The sequence below is a fragment of the Triticum aestivum genome, chromosome 4B (genome assembly GCF_018294505.1).
Source record: "Triticum aestivum cultivar Chinese Spring chromosome 4B, IWGSC CS RefSeq v2.1, whole genome shotgun sequence".
NCBI lineage: Eukaryota > Viridiplantae > Streptophyta > Magnoliopsida > Poales > Poaceae > Triticum > Triticum aestivum.
This window is the reverse complement of record NC_057804.1, coordinates 363,258,884-363,278,437: the sequence shown is the minus strand read 5'-3', so window position 1 is coordinate 363,278,437 and position 19,554 is coordinate 363,258,884.

Below are 19,554 nucleotides of genomic sequence, written 5' to 3'. Positions count from 1 at the left end.
GGAGCGTGGGGCCGAGCCCCTAGGGACTCGTCAACCACGGGCGTCCGGATCGGGCAGGCTCAAGAGGAAGGCGGTGCGGGTTGACACACTGCTGCAGAGGTAAAGCAATAACCTGTCATGCGGTTATAGTATTTGAAATATGACAGCGCCCTTTGTGTCTGGCAGGAAGAGGAGCAACCAGACTATATCCGGGGATCCCGCCAATCATGCCTCCACTAGCCAGGTTCCAGAATCGGCTTCGAGGGTGGAGGCGGACAGGGGGCCAGTGCCGCATAGTTCTCCAAAAGAGGATGTGGATATGTGTTCGGCCACGAACTCCGAAGTGGAGAGTGCCATGAATCACCGGCGCCGGAGGGCCGTGCTTCGGAACAACATCTTTTCCAAAGAGGCTTTTAATGCCTTCAATTCGGTAGACGCATACGTCCGAGCTGCTCAAGGCGGGCTTGCCCAAGCGACGAACTAGTACACCAAAAATATACGGGTAAGAAATTTTGATAAGTATGTATAGCAGTAGCCCCTGAGACTTGAAATAGTTGAAACAATTGTTTGAAGGATCAATTTATGCACAGGTTCTTGTGGACAAGAATGAACAATTGGCTCGGGAGCTGGAGGAATGTAAGTCCCAGCGGAGGGACGTGGTTGCCAAATTAGAGGAATCCCAGAAGGCCTCCTCTGGTAACATTTGTCTTAATTCTACGAAGATGCACCAGTTAGTGAATGGCTGGTATGACTAGTCTAACAGAAAATTCTGCAAACAATCCCGGAGTGAACCCGAAGGGCGTAACGGATGACGAATCGCATCTTAGAAGGCAGCTAAAGGCTGGCGAGCGCATCCTTACGCAAGTGAAGCAAGAGAAGAACAATCTTCAAGATGCCAATATTCGGCTGGACGTGGAATTAAAAGACGTCCGCGCTCAACTGGCGGACTCCATGAAGGAGAACAAAAGGCTTCGACGCGGCATTTATGGTGAGTGCCCAAACGAACTGTATGATAGTTCGGCGAGGAAGTGTTTTGAAAGAATTTTGCTTGCAGGAATGTTAATGGGTCGCCCTAAAGAGGAGATGCCCTCATCTATAGGTGATTTACTGCAAGAACTTTCACAGTTGCACGAGCGAGCTAGGCGGGTGATGCACGGCGTTGCTCAGGCCTTGTGGCCATCAAGCCTCCTACCGAGTGGTATGGGGGAGCTTGCAGACCTGCTTCAAGGAGCCCGGCGGCGCTTCCGTCTGTGGAAGATATCAGCATGTTGGCAAGGTGCGAGAGAAGCCTGGGCAATGGTGAAGACGCGCTACACCAAGCTGGACCCGAACCATATGGCCGAAGTAGGACCGGCTGGGCCCGATGGGCAAGAAATTCCCGTAAGTCTGGTGTATGACCAGGTAGCGTTAGCCGCTAAGTATTCTCAACAGGATTGTAAGCTAGATAGCCTGTTAGATGCTATAGAGGAGGAATATGGTCAGTCCAAGTGACTGTGTAATTCCATGGGCATAAGTAGCCCCTAGCCGGATTAAAATCATTTGTCATGGCGGACCTTTTCACTTCATCCTCCGGATCCTATATTCTGGTGTGTGTCTGAATACCCGCTCAGTTATACAAAACCGGGGTATGCGTGGAGACCAGGCGTAGGGGTCATAAGTGCTTGAACAGACAAGTACCCAGCTAGTTATGTTATATTACATGGATAGTAAGAAACATCTTCCAGGGAGAATAGTTTCGTTAGGGGTTCCTTTCCCTGGGTATGCATGCGGCAATGCGCATGTCCGGACTGCGAATAATGGCACAGGATACAAGACTCCTAGGGTTTTAAGTTGTAATAAACTAATACGTCTTTTGTTCACCGATCGAATATTCTCTTAAGGAAACTAACTTTCGGCTTCACCCAGTCTGAGGGACACATCCGGCTGAACCGGGAGTAACAATCGCAGAGGTGCTCCCCTTATGCCCTAGCCGAATTAACGGGAACATAGGGCATAAACACAAGAGCCAGGCAACCCAGCTTGGCCACATCTGAAGTCATATCGATGCATATAATGGTGAAAAAAGGCACATATGAAAAAGAAACTCATATGTGATGGGCAAAAAGCCATTTGCATAATTATTTTTAGCTTATGTATAGGAAGCCCCCAGGTATTGCTTACGCACATAGTGCGGCTGGGGTAATCCAGGAGTCCGCATTGTATTTAATACTGTGTGTGAAAAAAAAGGAAGGGGTCGAGAAAGGAAAAGTGGGGTGGAGCATGAGTAAAAGGGAGGGAGTAAGGAGACAAACACTAAGTTCGGCGTTAGGCGTAGAATCTCCGGAGTCTGGCCGCGTTCCATGGGTTCGGCTCGAGTCTGTTATCGGATGCATTACGTAAGCGGTACGCTCCTCCGGTGAGAACTTTGTCAATGACGAAGGGACCTTCCCACTTGGGTTTGAGTTTGTCCTTCTTCTCCGGTAGGCGTAGAACGAGCTCGCCAATATTGTAAGTTTTGGCCCAAACTTCTCTGCTTTGATCTCGTCGAGCCTGCTGTTGATAGAATGCGGAACGGGCTTTTGCGACATCGCGCTCCTCCTCCAGGGCATCCAAGTTATCCTGCCGATCTAGCTCGGCTTCCTTCTCTTCGTACATGCGTACGCATGGCGAATCGTGTATTATGTCGTAGGGTAGTACTGCTTCCGCACCGTACACCATAAACAATGGTGTATATCCGGTGGTGCGATTCGGTGTGGTCCGCAGCCCCCAGAGTATGGAGTCCAGCTCCTCCACCCAGTGCGTATCCGATTCTATTAAAGATCGCACTAGTCTGGGTTTGATGTCGCTCATGATGAGATCGTTTGCCCGTTCGACCTGACCGTTTGCTTGGGGGTGGTAGACGGAAGCGTAGTCGAGCTTAATGCCCATTTTGCCACACCAAGTTTTCACTTCATCGACTATGAAATTTGAGCCATTATCAGTGATGATGCTGTGGGGGACACCGTATCGGTGTACGACCCCGGATATGAAGTCTATTACTGGTCCGGATTCGGCCATTTTAACTGGTTTGGCTTCTATCCATTTGGTGAACTTGTCCACCATGACCAATAAGTATTTTTTATTATGGCTTCCCCTTTAAGGGGCCCGACCATATCCATCCCCCAAACTGCGAAGGGCCAAGTTATGGGGATTGTTTGGAGAGCGGTAGGGGGCATATGGCTCTGATTGGCGAAGAGCTGGCAGCCGACGCAATGTTGGACAAGGTCCCATGCGTCTGCTCGGGCCTTCGGCCAATAGAAGCCTGTACGGAAGGCCTTGCTGACTAGCACTCGAGCCGCGGCGTGGTGTCCGCCCAGTCCGGCATTGATTTCAGCCAAGAGTTGCCGTCCTTCCTCTTCGGAGATGCACCTTTGGAGCACTACAGTCACGCTTTTCTTATAGAGTTCCCCTTCATGGAATTTGTAAGCTTTAGAACGCCGGACTATGCAGCGTGCTTCATTTTGGTCTTCGGGGAGCTCCTTCCTATTTAGGTAGGCCAAGAAAGGCTCAGTCCACGGGGCAATTACGGCCATGATTTCGTGGGCCAAAGATGTTATTTCGGTGGCAGAGCCTCCGATTGTGTCTGATGGTTCGGAATCTAGGGATGTGTTCGGATCCGTGCTGGTATTGCCGGACTCCCCTTCCCATACTACGGATGGCTTGAACAACCTTTCCAGGAATATGTTAGGTGGGGCAGGGTCGCGTTTGGCGCCGATGCGGGCGAGAACGTCCACCGCTTGATTGTTTTCTCGAGCCACATGGTGGAATTCGATCCCCTCGAACCGAGCTGATATTTTGAGGACGACATTGCGGTAGGCTGCCATTTTCGGATCCTTGGCATCAAAGTCTTTGTTTATTTGTGATATTGCAAGGTTTGAATCCTCGCACACTTCTAGGCGTTGGATGCCCATAGAGACTGCCATCCGAAGACCGTGCAACAACGCCTCGTATTCGGCTGCATTAGTGTAGTCTGTATATAATATTTGAAGGATGTACTGGACCGTGTCTCCGGTGGGAGACGTCAAGACTACACCTGCTCCCAATCATGCCTGCATTTTGGAACCGTCAAAGTGCATGATCCAGTTGGAGTACGCGCCGTACTCTTTAGGGAGTTCGGCTTCTGTCCATTCGGCGACAAAGTCAGCCAGTACTTGCAACTTAATGGCTCACCGTGGTTCGTATATTATGTCAAATGGAAGGAGCTCGATAGCCCATTTAGCAATCCGGCCCGTAGCGTCGCGGTTATTTATTATGTCATTGAGTGGTACTTCGGAAGCCGCCTTAATCGAACACTCTTGAAAGTAGTGTCGCAGCTTTCGGGATGCCATGAAGACCACGTATGCTATTTTTTGATAGTGCGGGTATCGCGATTTGAATGGGGTGAGGACCGTGGATATGTAATAAACCGGCCTTTGAAGCAGGAATTTGTATCCGTTCGCCTCTCATTCGACGACGAGCACTACGCTTACCACTTGATGTGTTGCAGCTATGTACAATAGCATAGGTTCGCCGATATTTGGCGCTGTTAGGACTGGATTACTGGCCAGTAAGGTCTTTATTTCATCGAGTCCGGACGCAGCTGCATCCGTCCATACGAAGTGTTCGGTGCGTCCAAGGAGGCGGTAAAAAGGCAATGCCTTTTCTCCTAACCTGGATATAAAGCGGCTCAAAGCGGCCACGCATCCAGCTAGTTTCTGGATGTGCTTGAGGTCAGTTGGTATAGCCAACCGTGACAGAGCTCAGATTTTTGCCGGATTCAATTCAATTCCTCTATTAGAACAATGAAGCCCAGCAGCTTCCCCGAGGGGACGCCGAAAACGCATTTTTCCGGATTCAACTTGATGTCGTATGTCCGGAGGTTATCAAATGTAAGCCTCAAGTCATCTATTAGGGTTTCGACGTGTCTTGTTTTTATGACCACGTCGTCCACATATGCCTCCACTGTTTTGCCGATTTGTTTTTCCAGGCATGTTTGAATCATGCGTTGATAAGTTGCGCCGGCATTCTTAAGCCCGGAAGGCATCGTGTTGAAGCAAAAAGGGCCATATGGCGTTATGAAAGCTATTGCAGCTTGATCGGACTCTGCCATCTTTATTTGATGGTATCCGGAGTATGCGTCGAGAAAACACAGCGAGTCGTGTCCAGCTGTGGCATCGATGATTTGATCGATGCGAGGGAGGGGAAATGGATCCTTGGGGCAAGCATTGTTGAGGTCTTTAAAGTTGACGCATAGGCGCCAGGATCTGTCCTTCTTTGGCACCATCACCAAATTTTCCAGCCAATCCGGATGTTTATTATCTCTGATGAATCCGGCCTCGAGTATCTTGGCTAGCTCTTCCCCCATTGCTTGTCGTTTGGGCTCTGAGAATTGCCTTAGGTTCTGTTTGACAGGTTTGTATCCCTTTAGTATGTTAAGGCTATGCTCGGCCAATCCATGCGGGATGCCCGACATGTCCGATGCGTTGCAGGCGAAAATATCCCAATTCTCACGTAAAAAGTCTCGTAGTGCGGCTTCTATTGCGGGGCTTAACTGTGTCCGTTGGATGGACTTGGAATTTGACTATTTCGTCTGCGGGTTTAAATGAGGTGGACTTGGGTCGCTTGTCGAGTATCATGTCGTCCCTGTCCACGGTGGCCCGTAGCGTTGTTAATTCTTTGGCTGCTAGGGCTTCGGATAATGCTTCCAAGGCCAGTGTTGCGGTTTTGTTTTTAGCGCGGAGTGTGACGTCCGGATCACTGGCTAGAGTGATGATTCCATTGGGCCCGGGCATTTTAAGCTTCATGTACCCGTAATGGGGTATGGCTTGAAACCTTGTAAACGCGTCCCGCCCCGAAAGGGCGTGGTATCCTCTGCTAAAGGGAGCCACTTGGAATGTGATTTCTTCGGACCTGTAATTTTCCGGGGTGCCAAACACCATGTTGAGTGTGATTTTTTCCGCACACCGCACTTCCCGACTAGGGTGATTCCCCTGAAGGTGGTGCCACTTTGCTCAATGCGGCCTTTATCAATTGCCATTTTGTTGAGCGTTTCTTCGTAGATCAAGTTCAATCCACTTCCGCCAACCATTAGTACCTTAGTGAGCCGGAAGCCGTCCACGATTGGGCTAAGGACCAGAGCGGCCGGTGCCCGGACAGTCTGGAATCGAGGCTCATCATTGGCATTGAAAGTTATAGCAGTGTCGTTCCAGGGGTTTATCTTTGCCAGATTGCAAATTTCAGCGGAGCTTCGATGAGCTCGCTTGCGCCTATTGTTTGAGGCGAAAGTCTCCAAGACAGTCAATAACGTATTGTGTCCATTGGCGGGATGTTGTTCTGCCTTATGGCTTGCAAGAAGATCCTCGCCACTTTTCGCAACCTGCCGGAGTATCCAACATGCTGTAAGGCTATGAGTTGGTATTGTGTCCGGAGTGCCGTGGAGTTTACATGGTTCATTGAGCCATTCTTCCAATACGGTTCCCCGCCCTGGGGTGTGCTTTGGTCTCTTGGGGACATGATCGGCCGGCTTACAGGAGTTCGCCCGTTTAGTTCGGACAAAGGTCTTGGTGAGAGCCGTACTATCCCAAAATTCAGTTTGGGTTTTCTAGGCGCTTTCCATCATGCAGTACTTCTGTACTATGATTGCCAAATCCGCAAAGCGTACTATGTCACGGCGGGTTATAGCATTAAGGAGTCCTTTTTCCGTGCAGTTTTTGCAGAAGAGTAAGACTATATTCTCCTCACGACAGTCCTTGACCTTGTTAAGCGCAAGGAGGAATCTAGCCCAGTAGCGATGTACAGTCTCCTGGGGCTCTTGCCGGATGCGGGAGAGGCGGTTTAGGTCCTTGTAGGTGCTGTTAGCTGAATCCGGATTCAGATCTGATCCAACACCCAGGGGCGTGGGGAGCTCCGACCCCGACAGCTCGGGATTCGGGGTATCGCCCACTTTCTTCGGCCCAATGCCCAATTCTAAGTCTGGGACCTGGGTCATGTCTCCCTCTAAGCAGGTTTTTGGCTCAAGGAGTTCGGTGATCCGGTCATAATTCGTCCTCAAAGTCGAGGGACAGTCCGTGTGATGTTCCTCCACTATCGCTATCTCATGGGTGGCCGGCGGGGATCTGATGTCCCTTTGGTCGGTTTTAAGCCCGATCCGGTCGTAGTTTGTAGCGACTCCCAGAGCAGCGATGCAATCCAAGAGCTCATTGAGGGAGGAGAGCTCCATTGGATCTATCTGTTCGGCAAGTTCCGAACTAACGCGAAGGTTATGATTGATGACCCGAGAGGCCATCGTCGGCGCTACCACCGATGGGGCGGCGATGATAAAGCCGCCAAGTCGGAGAGTTTGGCCTACAGCCAGTGCTCCCTCCGAGGTAATGTCGTCCTTGATCACGAGACGAGCCATCGAGCCTTGCGGCGACGACATAGAGGAACTCTCAATGAAAGCACCAATGTCAGTGTCAAAACCGGCGGATCTCTGGTAGGGGGTCCCGATCTGTGCGTCAAGGCTGATGGTGACAGGAAGCAAGGGACACAGATGTTTACCCAGGTTCGGGCCCTCTCGACGGAGGTAAAACCCTACTTCCTGCTTGATTAATATTGAAGATATGGGTAGTACAAGAGTAGATCTACCACGAGATCGTAGAGGCTAAACCCTAAGAGCTAGCCTATATGGTATGATTGTAATTGTGATCGGCCTTCTAAGGACCAACCTCTCAGGTTTATATAGACACCGGAGAGGGCTAGGGTTTACATGGAATCAGTTACAAGGGAGGAAACATAAAATCCGGATCGCCAAGCTTGCCTTCCACACAAAGGAGAGTTCCATCCGGACACGGGCCGAAGCCTTGAGTCTTGTATCTTCACGCTTCAATAGTCCGGACGTTGTATATAGTTCGGCTGTACGGATACCCCCTAATCCAGGACTCCCTCAACCGTCGACCTCCTCCAGCCTCCACGGGCTCCTGTTCATCCAACCTCCACCGTGCGCTACTCCACTGGCTACTGTTCAACCACCCCTCAACGGGCACCCCTCCACCATCTACTATTCATCCAACCCTCCACACCACGGGGTCCTATTCAACCACCCCTCCACGGCTACCCCTCTACCGTCTACTGTTCATCCAACCCTCCACACCACAGGGTCCTGTTCATCCAGAGGCAACGCCACCGCTCACTATTCATCCAAACCCCACCCTCAACGCTCACTGTTCATCCAATCGATCGGCTTCAGTTAGCAGCAGTAGCGAAGGAATCACTCCATCGGGTTCAGTTAACAGCCATCGATCGATCGCTCGGGTTCAGTAACGCGTAGCCTGCAATGCAATCGCTTGGGTTCAGTTAGAAGCCAACGCCTCGCTCGGGTTTAGTTAGAGCCAACGCCTCGCACGTGTACGAGAGAAACGCGCATCGCTCGGCCCCCAACCTCCCACCGTAAGCGGCAACTCCCCAAAATTTTCCTACCCCTCGCTTCTACCATGGTTTTTTTCATCATGGACGGCCCAAAGAATGTCATGCAGCTGCGTCTCCGGCCCGCCCAGGACGAAAAGCCCATTTTCTGTCATGACTTTTTGTCATAGAAGTAGGTGCCCACCACATCTATGATGATACCGGGTTCTGTCACAATTATCGTCATAGAAGTGTCATATGTATGACAGAAAAAAATTTGTTCGGCCCAAAATGTCATGGATGTGTCTTTTTTTTGTAGTGGAAGGTATATACAATGATGAGAGCTAGTGACTCATGTGTAGTAAGGCCGAAGATGAGCAATGTTCCCACGGTCTGTTGGTCTCCTGCTTAGAAGTATGCGATTTCTTGCACTCACGTATATCAATGATATAATACAAGCCATTGTTGAGATTCTTGCTAACCACAAAAGGTCCTTCCCAAGGTGGGGACAACTTATGCATGCCTGTCTGATCTTGGATCAGTCGGAGCACTAAGCCGCCCTCTTGAAACGCCCGAGTTCTGACTCTGCGGCTATGATAGCGATGCAGGTCTTGTTGATAAATCGCCGATTGGGCTGTTGCAAGATCACGTGCTTCATCCAAAGCATCAAGTGCGTTCTGACGCGCCGTCTCATTATCGGCTTCAACGTAAGCCACCACCCTGGGCGAGTCATGACGGATATAGCTTGGGAGAACCGCCTCTACACCATAAACCATGAAGAAAGGCGTATAGCTTGTTGATATGTTGGGGGTGGTTCTAATATTCCAAAGGACCGAAGGAAACTCTTAAGCCCAACAACCCATCACCCGCTCCAAAGGAACCATAAGACGGGGCTTAATGCCTCTCAAAATTTCTTGGTTAGCCCGTTCTGCTTGACCATCACTATCAATGAGCCACTTAGGAAACATCAAGGTGGGTATGCTCTCTTTGACAGAACTCCTTCATAGCACCTTTGGACAGATTAGTGCCATTATCAGTGATAAAACTATGAGGGTAACCAAAACGGAAGACTAGCTTTTTAACACACTGAACTACAATCTCCGCATCACACTTGCTAACTAGCTCTACCTCAATCCACTTGGTAAACTTGTCAACCGCCACCAGAAGGTGGGTCTTCTTATCCTTAGACCTCTTGAACGGTCCAACCATATCAAGCCCTCAGACCGCAAACAACCAAGTTATTGGGATCATTCGCAATTCTTGAGCTGATACATGAGCTTGTCTGGATTTTTTTTGACACCCACCACACTTGCTAACAATATCCTCTGTATCAGCATGAGCCGCCAACCAGTAAAACCCATGACGAAAAGCTTTAGCCACAAAAGATTTTGAGCCGGCATGATGACCACAATCACCCTCAAAAAACTCTCGTAAAATTTCATGGCCCTCCTCAAGAGAAACACAACATTGAAACACGCATGTCACACTGCATCAGTTTAACTCGCTGATACATCTTCAATGTATCTATATTTTTTATTGTTCCATGCTATTATATTATCCATCTTGGATGTTTTATATGCATTTATATGCTATTTTATATGATTTTTGGGACTAACCTATTAACCTAGAGCCCAGTGCCAGTTTCTGTTTTTTCCTTGTTTTTGAGTTTTCCAGAAAAGGAATACCAAACGGAGTCCAATTGACCTGCCAATTTTTGTGGATTTTTTATGGACCAAAAGAAGCCCCCGAAGTAAAAGAGTTGGGCCAGAAGAGTCCCGAGGCATCCACGAGGGTGGAGGGCGCACCCTACCCCCTAGGGGTGCCCCTGCCTCGTGGAAGACTCAGAGACCCCCCTGACATGAGACCGACGCCAAAAATTCCTATAAATACATAAACCCATGAAAAGAAACCAAGATCGGGAGTTCTGCCGTCGCAAGCCTCTATAGCCACGAAAAAACAATTGGGTCCCTGTTCCGGCACCCTGCCGGAGGGGGGATCCATCACCAGTGACCATCTTCATCATCCCGGTGCTCTCCATGACGAGGAGGGAGTAGTTCACCCTCGGGGCCGAGGGTATGTACCAGTAGCTATGTGTTTGATTACTCTCTCTCTCTCTCTCGTGTTCTTGATATGGCACGATCTTGATGTATCGCGAGCTTTGCTATTATAGTTGGATCTTATGATGTTTCTCCCCATCTACCTTCTTGTAATGAATTGAGTTTTCCCTTTGAATTTATCTTATCGGATTGAGTCTTTAAGGATTTGAGAACACTTGATGTATGTCTTGCATGTGCTTATCTGTGGTGACAATGGGATATTCACGTGATCCACTTGATGTATGTTTTGATGATCAACTTGCAGGTTCAGTGACCTTATGAACTTATGCATAGGGGTAGGTACACGTTTTCATCTTGACTCTCCGGTAGATACTTTGGGGCACTCTTTGAAGTTCTTTGTGTTGGTTTGAATAGATGAATCTGAGATTGTGTGATGCATATTGTATAATCATACCCATGGATAATTGAGGTGACATTGGAGTATCTAGGTGACATTAGGGTTTTGGTTGATGTGTGTCTTAAGGTGTTATTTTACTACGAACTCTAGGGCTGTTTGTGACACTTATAGGAATAGCCCAATGGATTGATCGGAAAGAATAACTTTGAGGTGGTTTCGTACCCTACAATAATCTCTTCATTTGTTCTCCGCTATTAGTGACTTTGGAGTGACTCTTTGTTGCATGTTGAGGGATAGTTATATGATCCAATTATGTTATTATTGTTGAGAGAACTTGCACTAGTGAAAGTATGAACCCCAGGCCTTGTTTCAAAGCATTGCGATACTGTTTGTGCTCACTTTTACCACCTGCTACCTTGCTGTTTTTATATTTTCAGATTACAAAAACCTATATCTGCCATCCATATTGCACTTGTGTCACCATCTCTTCGCCAAACTAGTGCACCAATACAATTTACCATTGTATTGGGTGTGTTGGGGACACAAGAAACTCTTTTTTATTTGGTTGCAGGGTTGTTTGAGACAGACCATCTTCATCCTATGCCTCCTACGGATTGATAAACCTTAGGTCATGCAGTTGAGGGAAATTTGCTACTGTCCTACAAATCTCTACACTTGGAGGCCCAACAACGTCTACAAGAAGAAGGTTGCGTTGTAGACATCAAGCTCTTTTCTGGTGCCGTTGCCAGGGAGGTTAGTGCTTGAAGGTATATCTTTAGATCTTGCAATCAAATATTTTAGTTTCTTGTTTTATCACTAGTTCAGTATGTAAAATAAAACTACAAAACAATGGAATTGAGGGTGCCTCATATGCTTCATCTTTTTAATGTCTTCCGTGAAAATATAGATTCTGATAATTGTGCCAAAGTGTTAGAAGAAGAATGTAATAAAATGTTTGGCACTAAATCTTCGAATGATGAGCATGATTGCAATGTTGTTAGTATGAATTCCTTGAATATCCATGATGTTAATGATATGCGAAGGCACAAGCTTGGGGATGCTATGTTTGATGAAGATGATATTTTTAGTCCCTCAAGTTTTGATGAGAATATTTATTATGATGATAGCATGCCTCCTATTTATGATGATTATACTCATGAAAGTGGGTTTGGAAGAGTGTAAACTTTAGGTATTATTGATCCCACTATTTTGGAGGGTGTTGAATCTTATTGTGATAATTATGAAAGTGGATTTGGAGAGGTCATGACTTTATTTAGTTATGAATCCACTATTTCGGAAGAGGTTCCAATTGATTATGAGAACAAAGTTGCTATCTATGATGATTATTGTGATGACATGTATGCTATAAAGAATAATGATAACCATAAAACTTGCCATCTTGATTTTAATTTTCAATTGGATTATGCCTCACATGATAGTTATTTTGTTGAGTTTGCTCCCACTACTATTCGTGAGAATAAATTTGCTTATGTGGAGAGTAATAAAAATTCTATGCTTGTGCATCATGAAAATAATGCTTTATGCGATAGTTATATTGTTGAATTCATTCAGGATGCTACTAAAAATCACTATGAGGGAGTAATATATGCATGTAGGAGTTGCAATAATATCAAGTTTCCTCTCTATGTGTTGAAAATCTTGAAGCTATGCTTGTTTTGCTTTCCTATGCTAGTTGGTTCTTGTTCCCATAAGTTGTTTGCTCACAAAATCCCTATGCATAGGAAGTGGGTTATGCTTAAATGTAATACTCATATTCTTCATGATGCTCTCTTTATGTTTCAATTCTTATCTTTTATGTGAGAATCATTGTCATCATCATGCCTAGCTAAAAAGGCATTAAAAAGCGCTCGTTGGGAGACAACCCAATATTTACCCTTACTATTTTTGTGTGTCCACATGATTAAGCTACTGTAGTAATCATGTTCTATAGCTTTTGTTTCAATAAAGTGCCAAGTAGAACCTTTGGGAAGACTTGGGTGAAAGTTAATGTGATCTTGCTGTAAAAAACAGAAACTTTGCGCTCACGAGATTAGCTGTAATTGTTTTTACAGAAGAGTGATTTTAGTTGATTCTTTTAGCAAAATATTAATATACAAATTCCTCATGTCCACCAATTTATTTCAGAATTTTTGGAGTTACAGAAGTATTCAAGAGTTACAGATTACCACAGACTGTTCTATTTTTGACAGATTCTGTTTTCTATGTGTTGTTTACTTATTTTAATGAATCTATGAGTAGTATCGGAGGGTATGAACCATAGAGAAGTTGGAATACAGTATATATTACACCAGTATGAATTTATAATGAGTTCAGAACAGTACCTAAGTGGTGATTTTATTTTCTTATACTAACAGAGCTTACGAGTTTTCTGTTGAGTTTTGTGTTGTGAAGTTTTCATGTTTTGGGTAAAGATTCGATGGACTATGGAATAAGGAGTGGCAAGAGCCTAAGATTGGGGATGCCCAAGGCACGCCAAGGTAATATTCAAGGACAACCAAGAGACCAAGCTTGGGGATGCCCCGGATGGCATCCCCTCTTTCGTCTTTGTTCATCGGTAACTTTACTTGGAGCTATATTTTTATTCACCACATGATATGTGTTTTGCTTGGAGCGTCATTTTATTTTATTTTGTTTTGCTTGCTGTTTGAATAAGATCCCAAGTTCTGAAATTCTTAAAGTTAGAGAGTCTTCACATAGTTACATAATTATTCGACTACTCATTGATCTTCACTTATATCTTTTGGAGCAGTTTGTCGTTTGCTCTAGTGCTTCACTTATATCTTTTTAGAGCACGATGGTGGTTTTATTTTGAAGAAATTGATGAACTCTCATGCTACACTTATATTATTTTGAGATTATTTTAGAACAGCATGGTAATTTTCTTGGGTTATGAATTTAGTCCTGATATGATAGGCATCCAAGAGGGATATAATAAAAACTTTCATATAAAGTGCATCAAATACTATGAGAAGTTTGGTTCCTTATGATTGTTTTGAGATATGAAGATGGTGATATTAGAGTCATGCTAGTGGAGTCGTTGTGATTTTTAGAGATACTTGTGTTAAAGTTTGTGGTTCCCGTAGCATGCACGTATGGTGAACTGTTATGTGATGAAGTTGGAGCATTATTTATTTATTGATTGTCTTCCTTATGAGTGGTGGTCGGGGATGAGCGATGGTATTTTCCTACCAATCTATCCCCCTAGGAGCATGCGCGTAGTACTTCGTTTCGATAACTAATAGATTTTTGCAATAATTATGTGAGTTCTTCATGACTAATATCGAGTCCATGGATTATACGCACTCTCAACCTTCCGCCATTGCTAGCCTCTCTAGTACCACGCAACTTTCACCGGTCCCATACACCCACCATATACCTTCCTCAAAACAGCCACCATACCTACCTATTATGGCATTCCCATAGCCATTCCGAGATATATTGCCATTCAACTTTCCACCGTTCTGTTTATTATGACATGTTTCGTCATTCTCATACTCCTTTGCATGATCATGTAGTTGACATCGTATTTGGGGCAAAGCCACCATTCATAATTCTTTCATGCATGTCACTCTTGATTCATTGCACATCCTGGTACACTGCTGGAGGCATTCACATAGAGTCATATTTTGTTCTAAGTATCAAGTTGTAATTCTTGAGATCTAAGTAAATAAAAGTGTGATGATCATAATTATTAGAGCATTATCCCAGTGAGGAAAGGATGATGGAGACTATGATTCCACCACAAGTCGGGATGAGACTCCGGACGAAAAAAATAAAAAAAGAAAAGAAAAAAAAGAGGCCATAAAAAAGGAGAAGGTCCAAAACAAAAAAAATGAGAGAAAAAGAGAGAAGGGGTAATGCTACTATCCTTTTTCCACACTTGTGCTTCAAAGTAGCACCATGATCTTCATGATAGAGAGTCTTCTATGTTGTCACTTTCATATACTAGTGGGAATTTTTCATTATAGAACTTGGCTTGTATATTCCAATGATGGGCTTCCTCAAATTGCCCTAGGTCTTCGTGAGCAAGCAAGTTGGACGCACACCCACTTAGTTTCTTTTTGAGCTTTCATACACTTAAGCTCTAGTGCATCCATTGCATGGCAATCCCTACCCACTCACATTGATATCTATTGATGGGCATCTCCATAGCCCGTTGATACGCCTAGTTGATGTGAGACTATCTTCTCCTTTTTGTCTTCTCCACAACCACCATTCTATTCCACCTATAGTGCTATATCCATGGCTCACGCTCATGTATTGCGTGAAGATTGAAAAGTTTGAGAACATCAAAAGTATGAAACAATTGCTTGGATTGTCATCGGGGTTGTGCATGATTTAAATATTTTGTGTGATGAAGATAGAGCATAGCCAGACTATATGAATTTGTAGGGATTACTTTCTTTGGCCATGTTATTTTGAGAAGACATGACTGCTTTGTTAGTATACTTGAAGAATTATTGTTTTCATGTCAATACTAAACTTTTGTTTTGAATCTTATGGATCTGAATATTCTTGCCAACATAGAGAAGATTACATTGATAAATATGTTAGGTAGGTTTCCACATCAAAAATTCTGTTTTTATCATTTACCTACTTGAGGACGAGCAGGAATTAAGCTTGGGGATGCTTGATACGTCTCCAACGTATCTATAATTATGGATTGCTCCATGCTATTATATTATCCATCTTGGTTGTTTTATATGCATTTATATGCTATTTTATATGATTTTTGGGACTAACCTATTAACCTAGAGCCAAGTGCCAGTTTCTGTTTTTTCCTTGTTTTTGAGTTTTACAGAAAAGGATTACCAAACGGAGTCCAATTGACCTGCCAATTTTTGTGGATTTTTTATGGACCAAAAGAAGCCCCCGAAGTAAAAGAGTTGGGCCAGAAGAGTCCCGAGCCATCCACGAGGGTGGAGGGTGCGCCCTACCCCCCTGGGCGCGCCCCTGCCTCGTGGATGACTCGAAGACCCCTCTGACGTGAGACTGATGCCAAAAATTCCTATAAATACAGAAACCCCTGAAAAGAAACCAAGATCGAAAGTTCCGCCGCCGCAAGCCTCTGTAGCCACAAAAAACAATCGGGACCCTGTTCCGGCACCCTGCCGGAGGGGGGATCCATCATTGGTGATTATCTTCATCATCACGGTGCTCTCCATGACGAGGAGGGAGTAGTTCACCCTCGGGGATGAGGGTATGTACCAGTAGCCACATGTTTGATCTCTCTCTCTCTCTCTCTCGTGTTCTTGATATGGCACGATCTTGATGTATCGCGAGCTTTGCTATTATAGTTGGATCATATGATGTTTCTCCGCCTCTACCTTCTTGTAATGAATTGAGTTTTCCCTTTAAAGTTATCTTATAGGATTGAGTCTTTAAGGATTTGAGAACACTTGATGTATGTCTTTCATGTGCTTATCCGTGGTGATAATGGGATATTCACGTGATCCACTTGATGTATGTTTTGATGATCAACTTGCAGGTTCAGTGACCTTGTGAACTTATGCATAGGGATTGGCACACATTTTCGTCTTGACTCTCCAGTAGAAACTTTGGGGCACTCTTTGAAGTTCTTTGTGTTGGTTTGAATAGATGAATCTGAGATTGTGTGATGCATATCGTATAATCATACCCATGGATACTTGAGGTGACATTGGAGTATCTAGCTGACATTAGGGTTTTGGTTGATGTGTGTCTTAAGGTGTTATTTTACTATGAATTCTAGGGCTGTTTGTGACACTTATAGGAATAGCCCAATGGATTGATCGGAAAGAATAACTTTGAGGTGGTTTCGTACCCTACAATAATCTCTTCGTTTGTTCTCCGCTATTAGTGACTTTGGAGTGACTCTTTGTTGCATGTTGAGGGACAGTTATATGATCCAATTATGTTATTATTGTTGAGAGAACTTGCACTAGTGAAAGTATGAACCCTAGGCCTTGTTTCGAAGCATTGCAATACCGTTTGTGCTCACTTTTACCACTTGCTACCTTGTTGTTTTAATAATTTGAGATTACAAAAACCTATATCTACCATCCATATTGCACTTGTATCACCATCTCTTCACCGAACTAGTGCACCTATACAATTTACCATTGTATTGGGTGTGTTGGGGACACAAGAGACTCTTTGTTATTTGGTTGTAGGGTTGTTTGAGAGAGAACATCATCATCCTACGCCTCGCACGGATTGATACTCCTTAGGTCATCCACTTGAGGGAAATTTGCTACTGTCCTACAAACCTCTGCACTTGGAGGCCCAACAACGTCTACAAGAAGAAGGTTGCATAGTAGACATCACTCGCCATTTTCAATAGTCATAGGCTTAGACCTCCTGGTGATCTGCCGTGCTAAAGTTTCATCCTCGGGTAATTTGCCCTGAGTCATATAAGCCATATAAGGCAATGTACAGTCAGGAATAGCATGAAGAGCCGCCACCAACTGCACCTCCCGGCCAGGGATTGCAAGTTCTTCTTCGGACGGTAACTTGACCGAAGGATTGTGTAACACATCGAGGAATATATTAGGGGGCACCGACTTATGTTGAGACCCAAGCCGGGACAATGCATCAGCCGCCTCATTCACTACTGGAATCAGGATCTTTGCCTTCAGCCAGCTCTTTGCCGTTAGTTGAATGATGGCAAAGAATGTCTTTGCCATCAGCTTGAAGAAAACTGACGGCAAAGAATGAGCTGACGACAAAGGTCATGTTTGCCGTCAGCCAGCTCTTTGTCGTCTGCCAGCAGATGACATAGAAGCTTTGCTGTTAGCTGGCACATGGCAAAGAGTGTGGGTGGCCCACTAGCGAGGACCACCAAACAGACACTTTCTTTGCCGTCTGTCAGCTAAGGGCAAAGCTTCTTTGCCGTTTGCTAGCAGATGGCAAAGAAATGGCCAAACTAAGGTCTGTTAGCTAGGCTCTTTGTCGTCTGCTAGCAGACGTCAAAGAACTGTGCCCTAACAAAATGCCATCTCTCTCTCTGACCCATCTCTCTATCCCCTCTCTTTCTGTCCCCCCGAGTCGCCGCCGCCCCATGCCATCCCGCCCCCATGCCACCGCCGCCCCACGCCACCCCCATCGCCGCGCGGCCCCCACCGCCCCCTCCTCTGCCCCGCGCTACCCCCCTCACCGTGTCTCCTCGCCCCGCCCCCGTGCCCGAGCCGCCGCCGCCCCACGCAACCCCTGTTGCCGTGGCGCCCCCTCCTCCACCCTGGCGGCCCTGGTGCCGTCCTCCCCCCTCCGCCGCCACCGCCGGGTACCGCCCCCTCTTCCAAGATGTCGAAGCGAGGTACGGAGAAAAATTCCCCCTTCCTCCATTTCTTTCCAGCATGGTTTACCATGGCCTCCTCATGCTCGTCCAGTCTTTGTTGGATCGCGCCGTGCTGTGCTTTGATTTGGAGGCCGAACGCGTGTTTTCCTGCTACCAGTAGTCGCAATTTGTTCACGTTCTTGGTGCGAATTTGGTGGTGGTTTAGGTTCATCAGTGGACATATGTGGTGTAGAAGATGCTTAGGAATGGAGTTGTTCAGCTGTTTGTTGATGTGCTAAATTAGTCCGTCGTTTCAGGTTTTAGTTTTGTTAAAGGAGCTATTGTGCATGATGCTTTCCTCCTGATTTTTCCATGCCCTGGCGAGTTATTGTATTAGATCTTGGGTGAGGCATTAGGGCAGTTGCATCTCCTAGATTAAGTGACTGTAAATTTTCTCAACTGCTTGTGTTTAACTTGGCTTGAAAAGTAGTTATAATCCTTGTTTAACTTTTGTGAGGAACATTCATGTATTAGATCCTAGATGAACCCTTTGGGAAGTTGCATGTCTCTACCCAAGTGGACAGATGATTGTAAAATTTATCAGATGCTTGCGTTTATCTTGACTCACTAAATATATATAATCCTTGTTTAACTTTGAAGAAACGTTCATGATATTGTGTAATCATAACATGTGTGTGGCTTATATGTCAATATGTGGTTTATATGGCAAGAAATTGGCATCATTAGCTTTTATTTTGTCGATACTTAGTACTTACTAATAAATGTGACTTTTTATCCTATAAACCCCACAGTGATAAAATAATTCTTGGTCAAAGTCTTCTCTCACTGGAACTTAATATATACGTCCTACATTTGAAGTACTCCAAAACAAAACAAAACATCTCGATAAAACTAAGAAAATGTAGCTCATATCTATTGGTGGTAAATGACAGTGGATATTGAGCTCGATCGACTCATAAATAGTCGCGAGCTAGTTGATGAAAGTGCATTTATCCTCTAATGATACTTTAGTGATGACCACAATATTACTGCTAATGTACCTATGATCAACTTGTCTATGATCAATATGAAACATGAGCATTACTAATTGGTATCTTCTGCTGCTTATTAGAGATGGGGGGAGGCCGCCACCGCAGGCTGCGCTTTGCCACACCGGAGTACGAGTTGGATGCTTTCGAGTTCTTCAGTATCATACTTGAGAATTCATCCAGGAGGCAGGTATGTAAAAGGAGAGATCTCCCCTTCACCCATCTCCTTATGATAACTCTGCTGTTTGCTACATCACTCCTTGTCCATGCTGCAGATGCTACCTGACACTTTCATGAAGATGCTATATGGCCATCGGCCAAAGAATGTGAAGCTGTGATAGGCCAACAGCGGGCTTTGCGGGCATTGGGACGTGCAGCTGGTGATCAGGTACGGTCACATGTACCTATGTCGTGGCT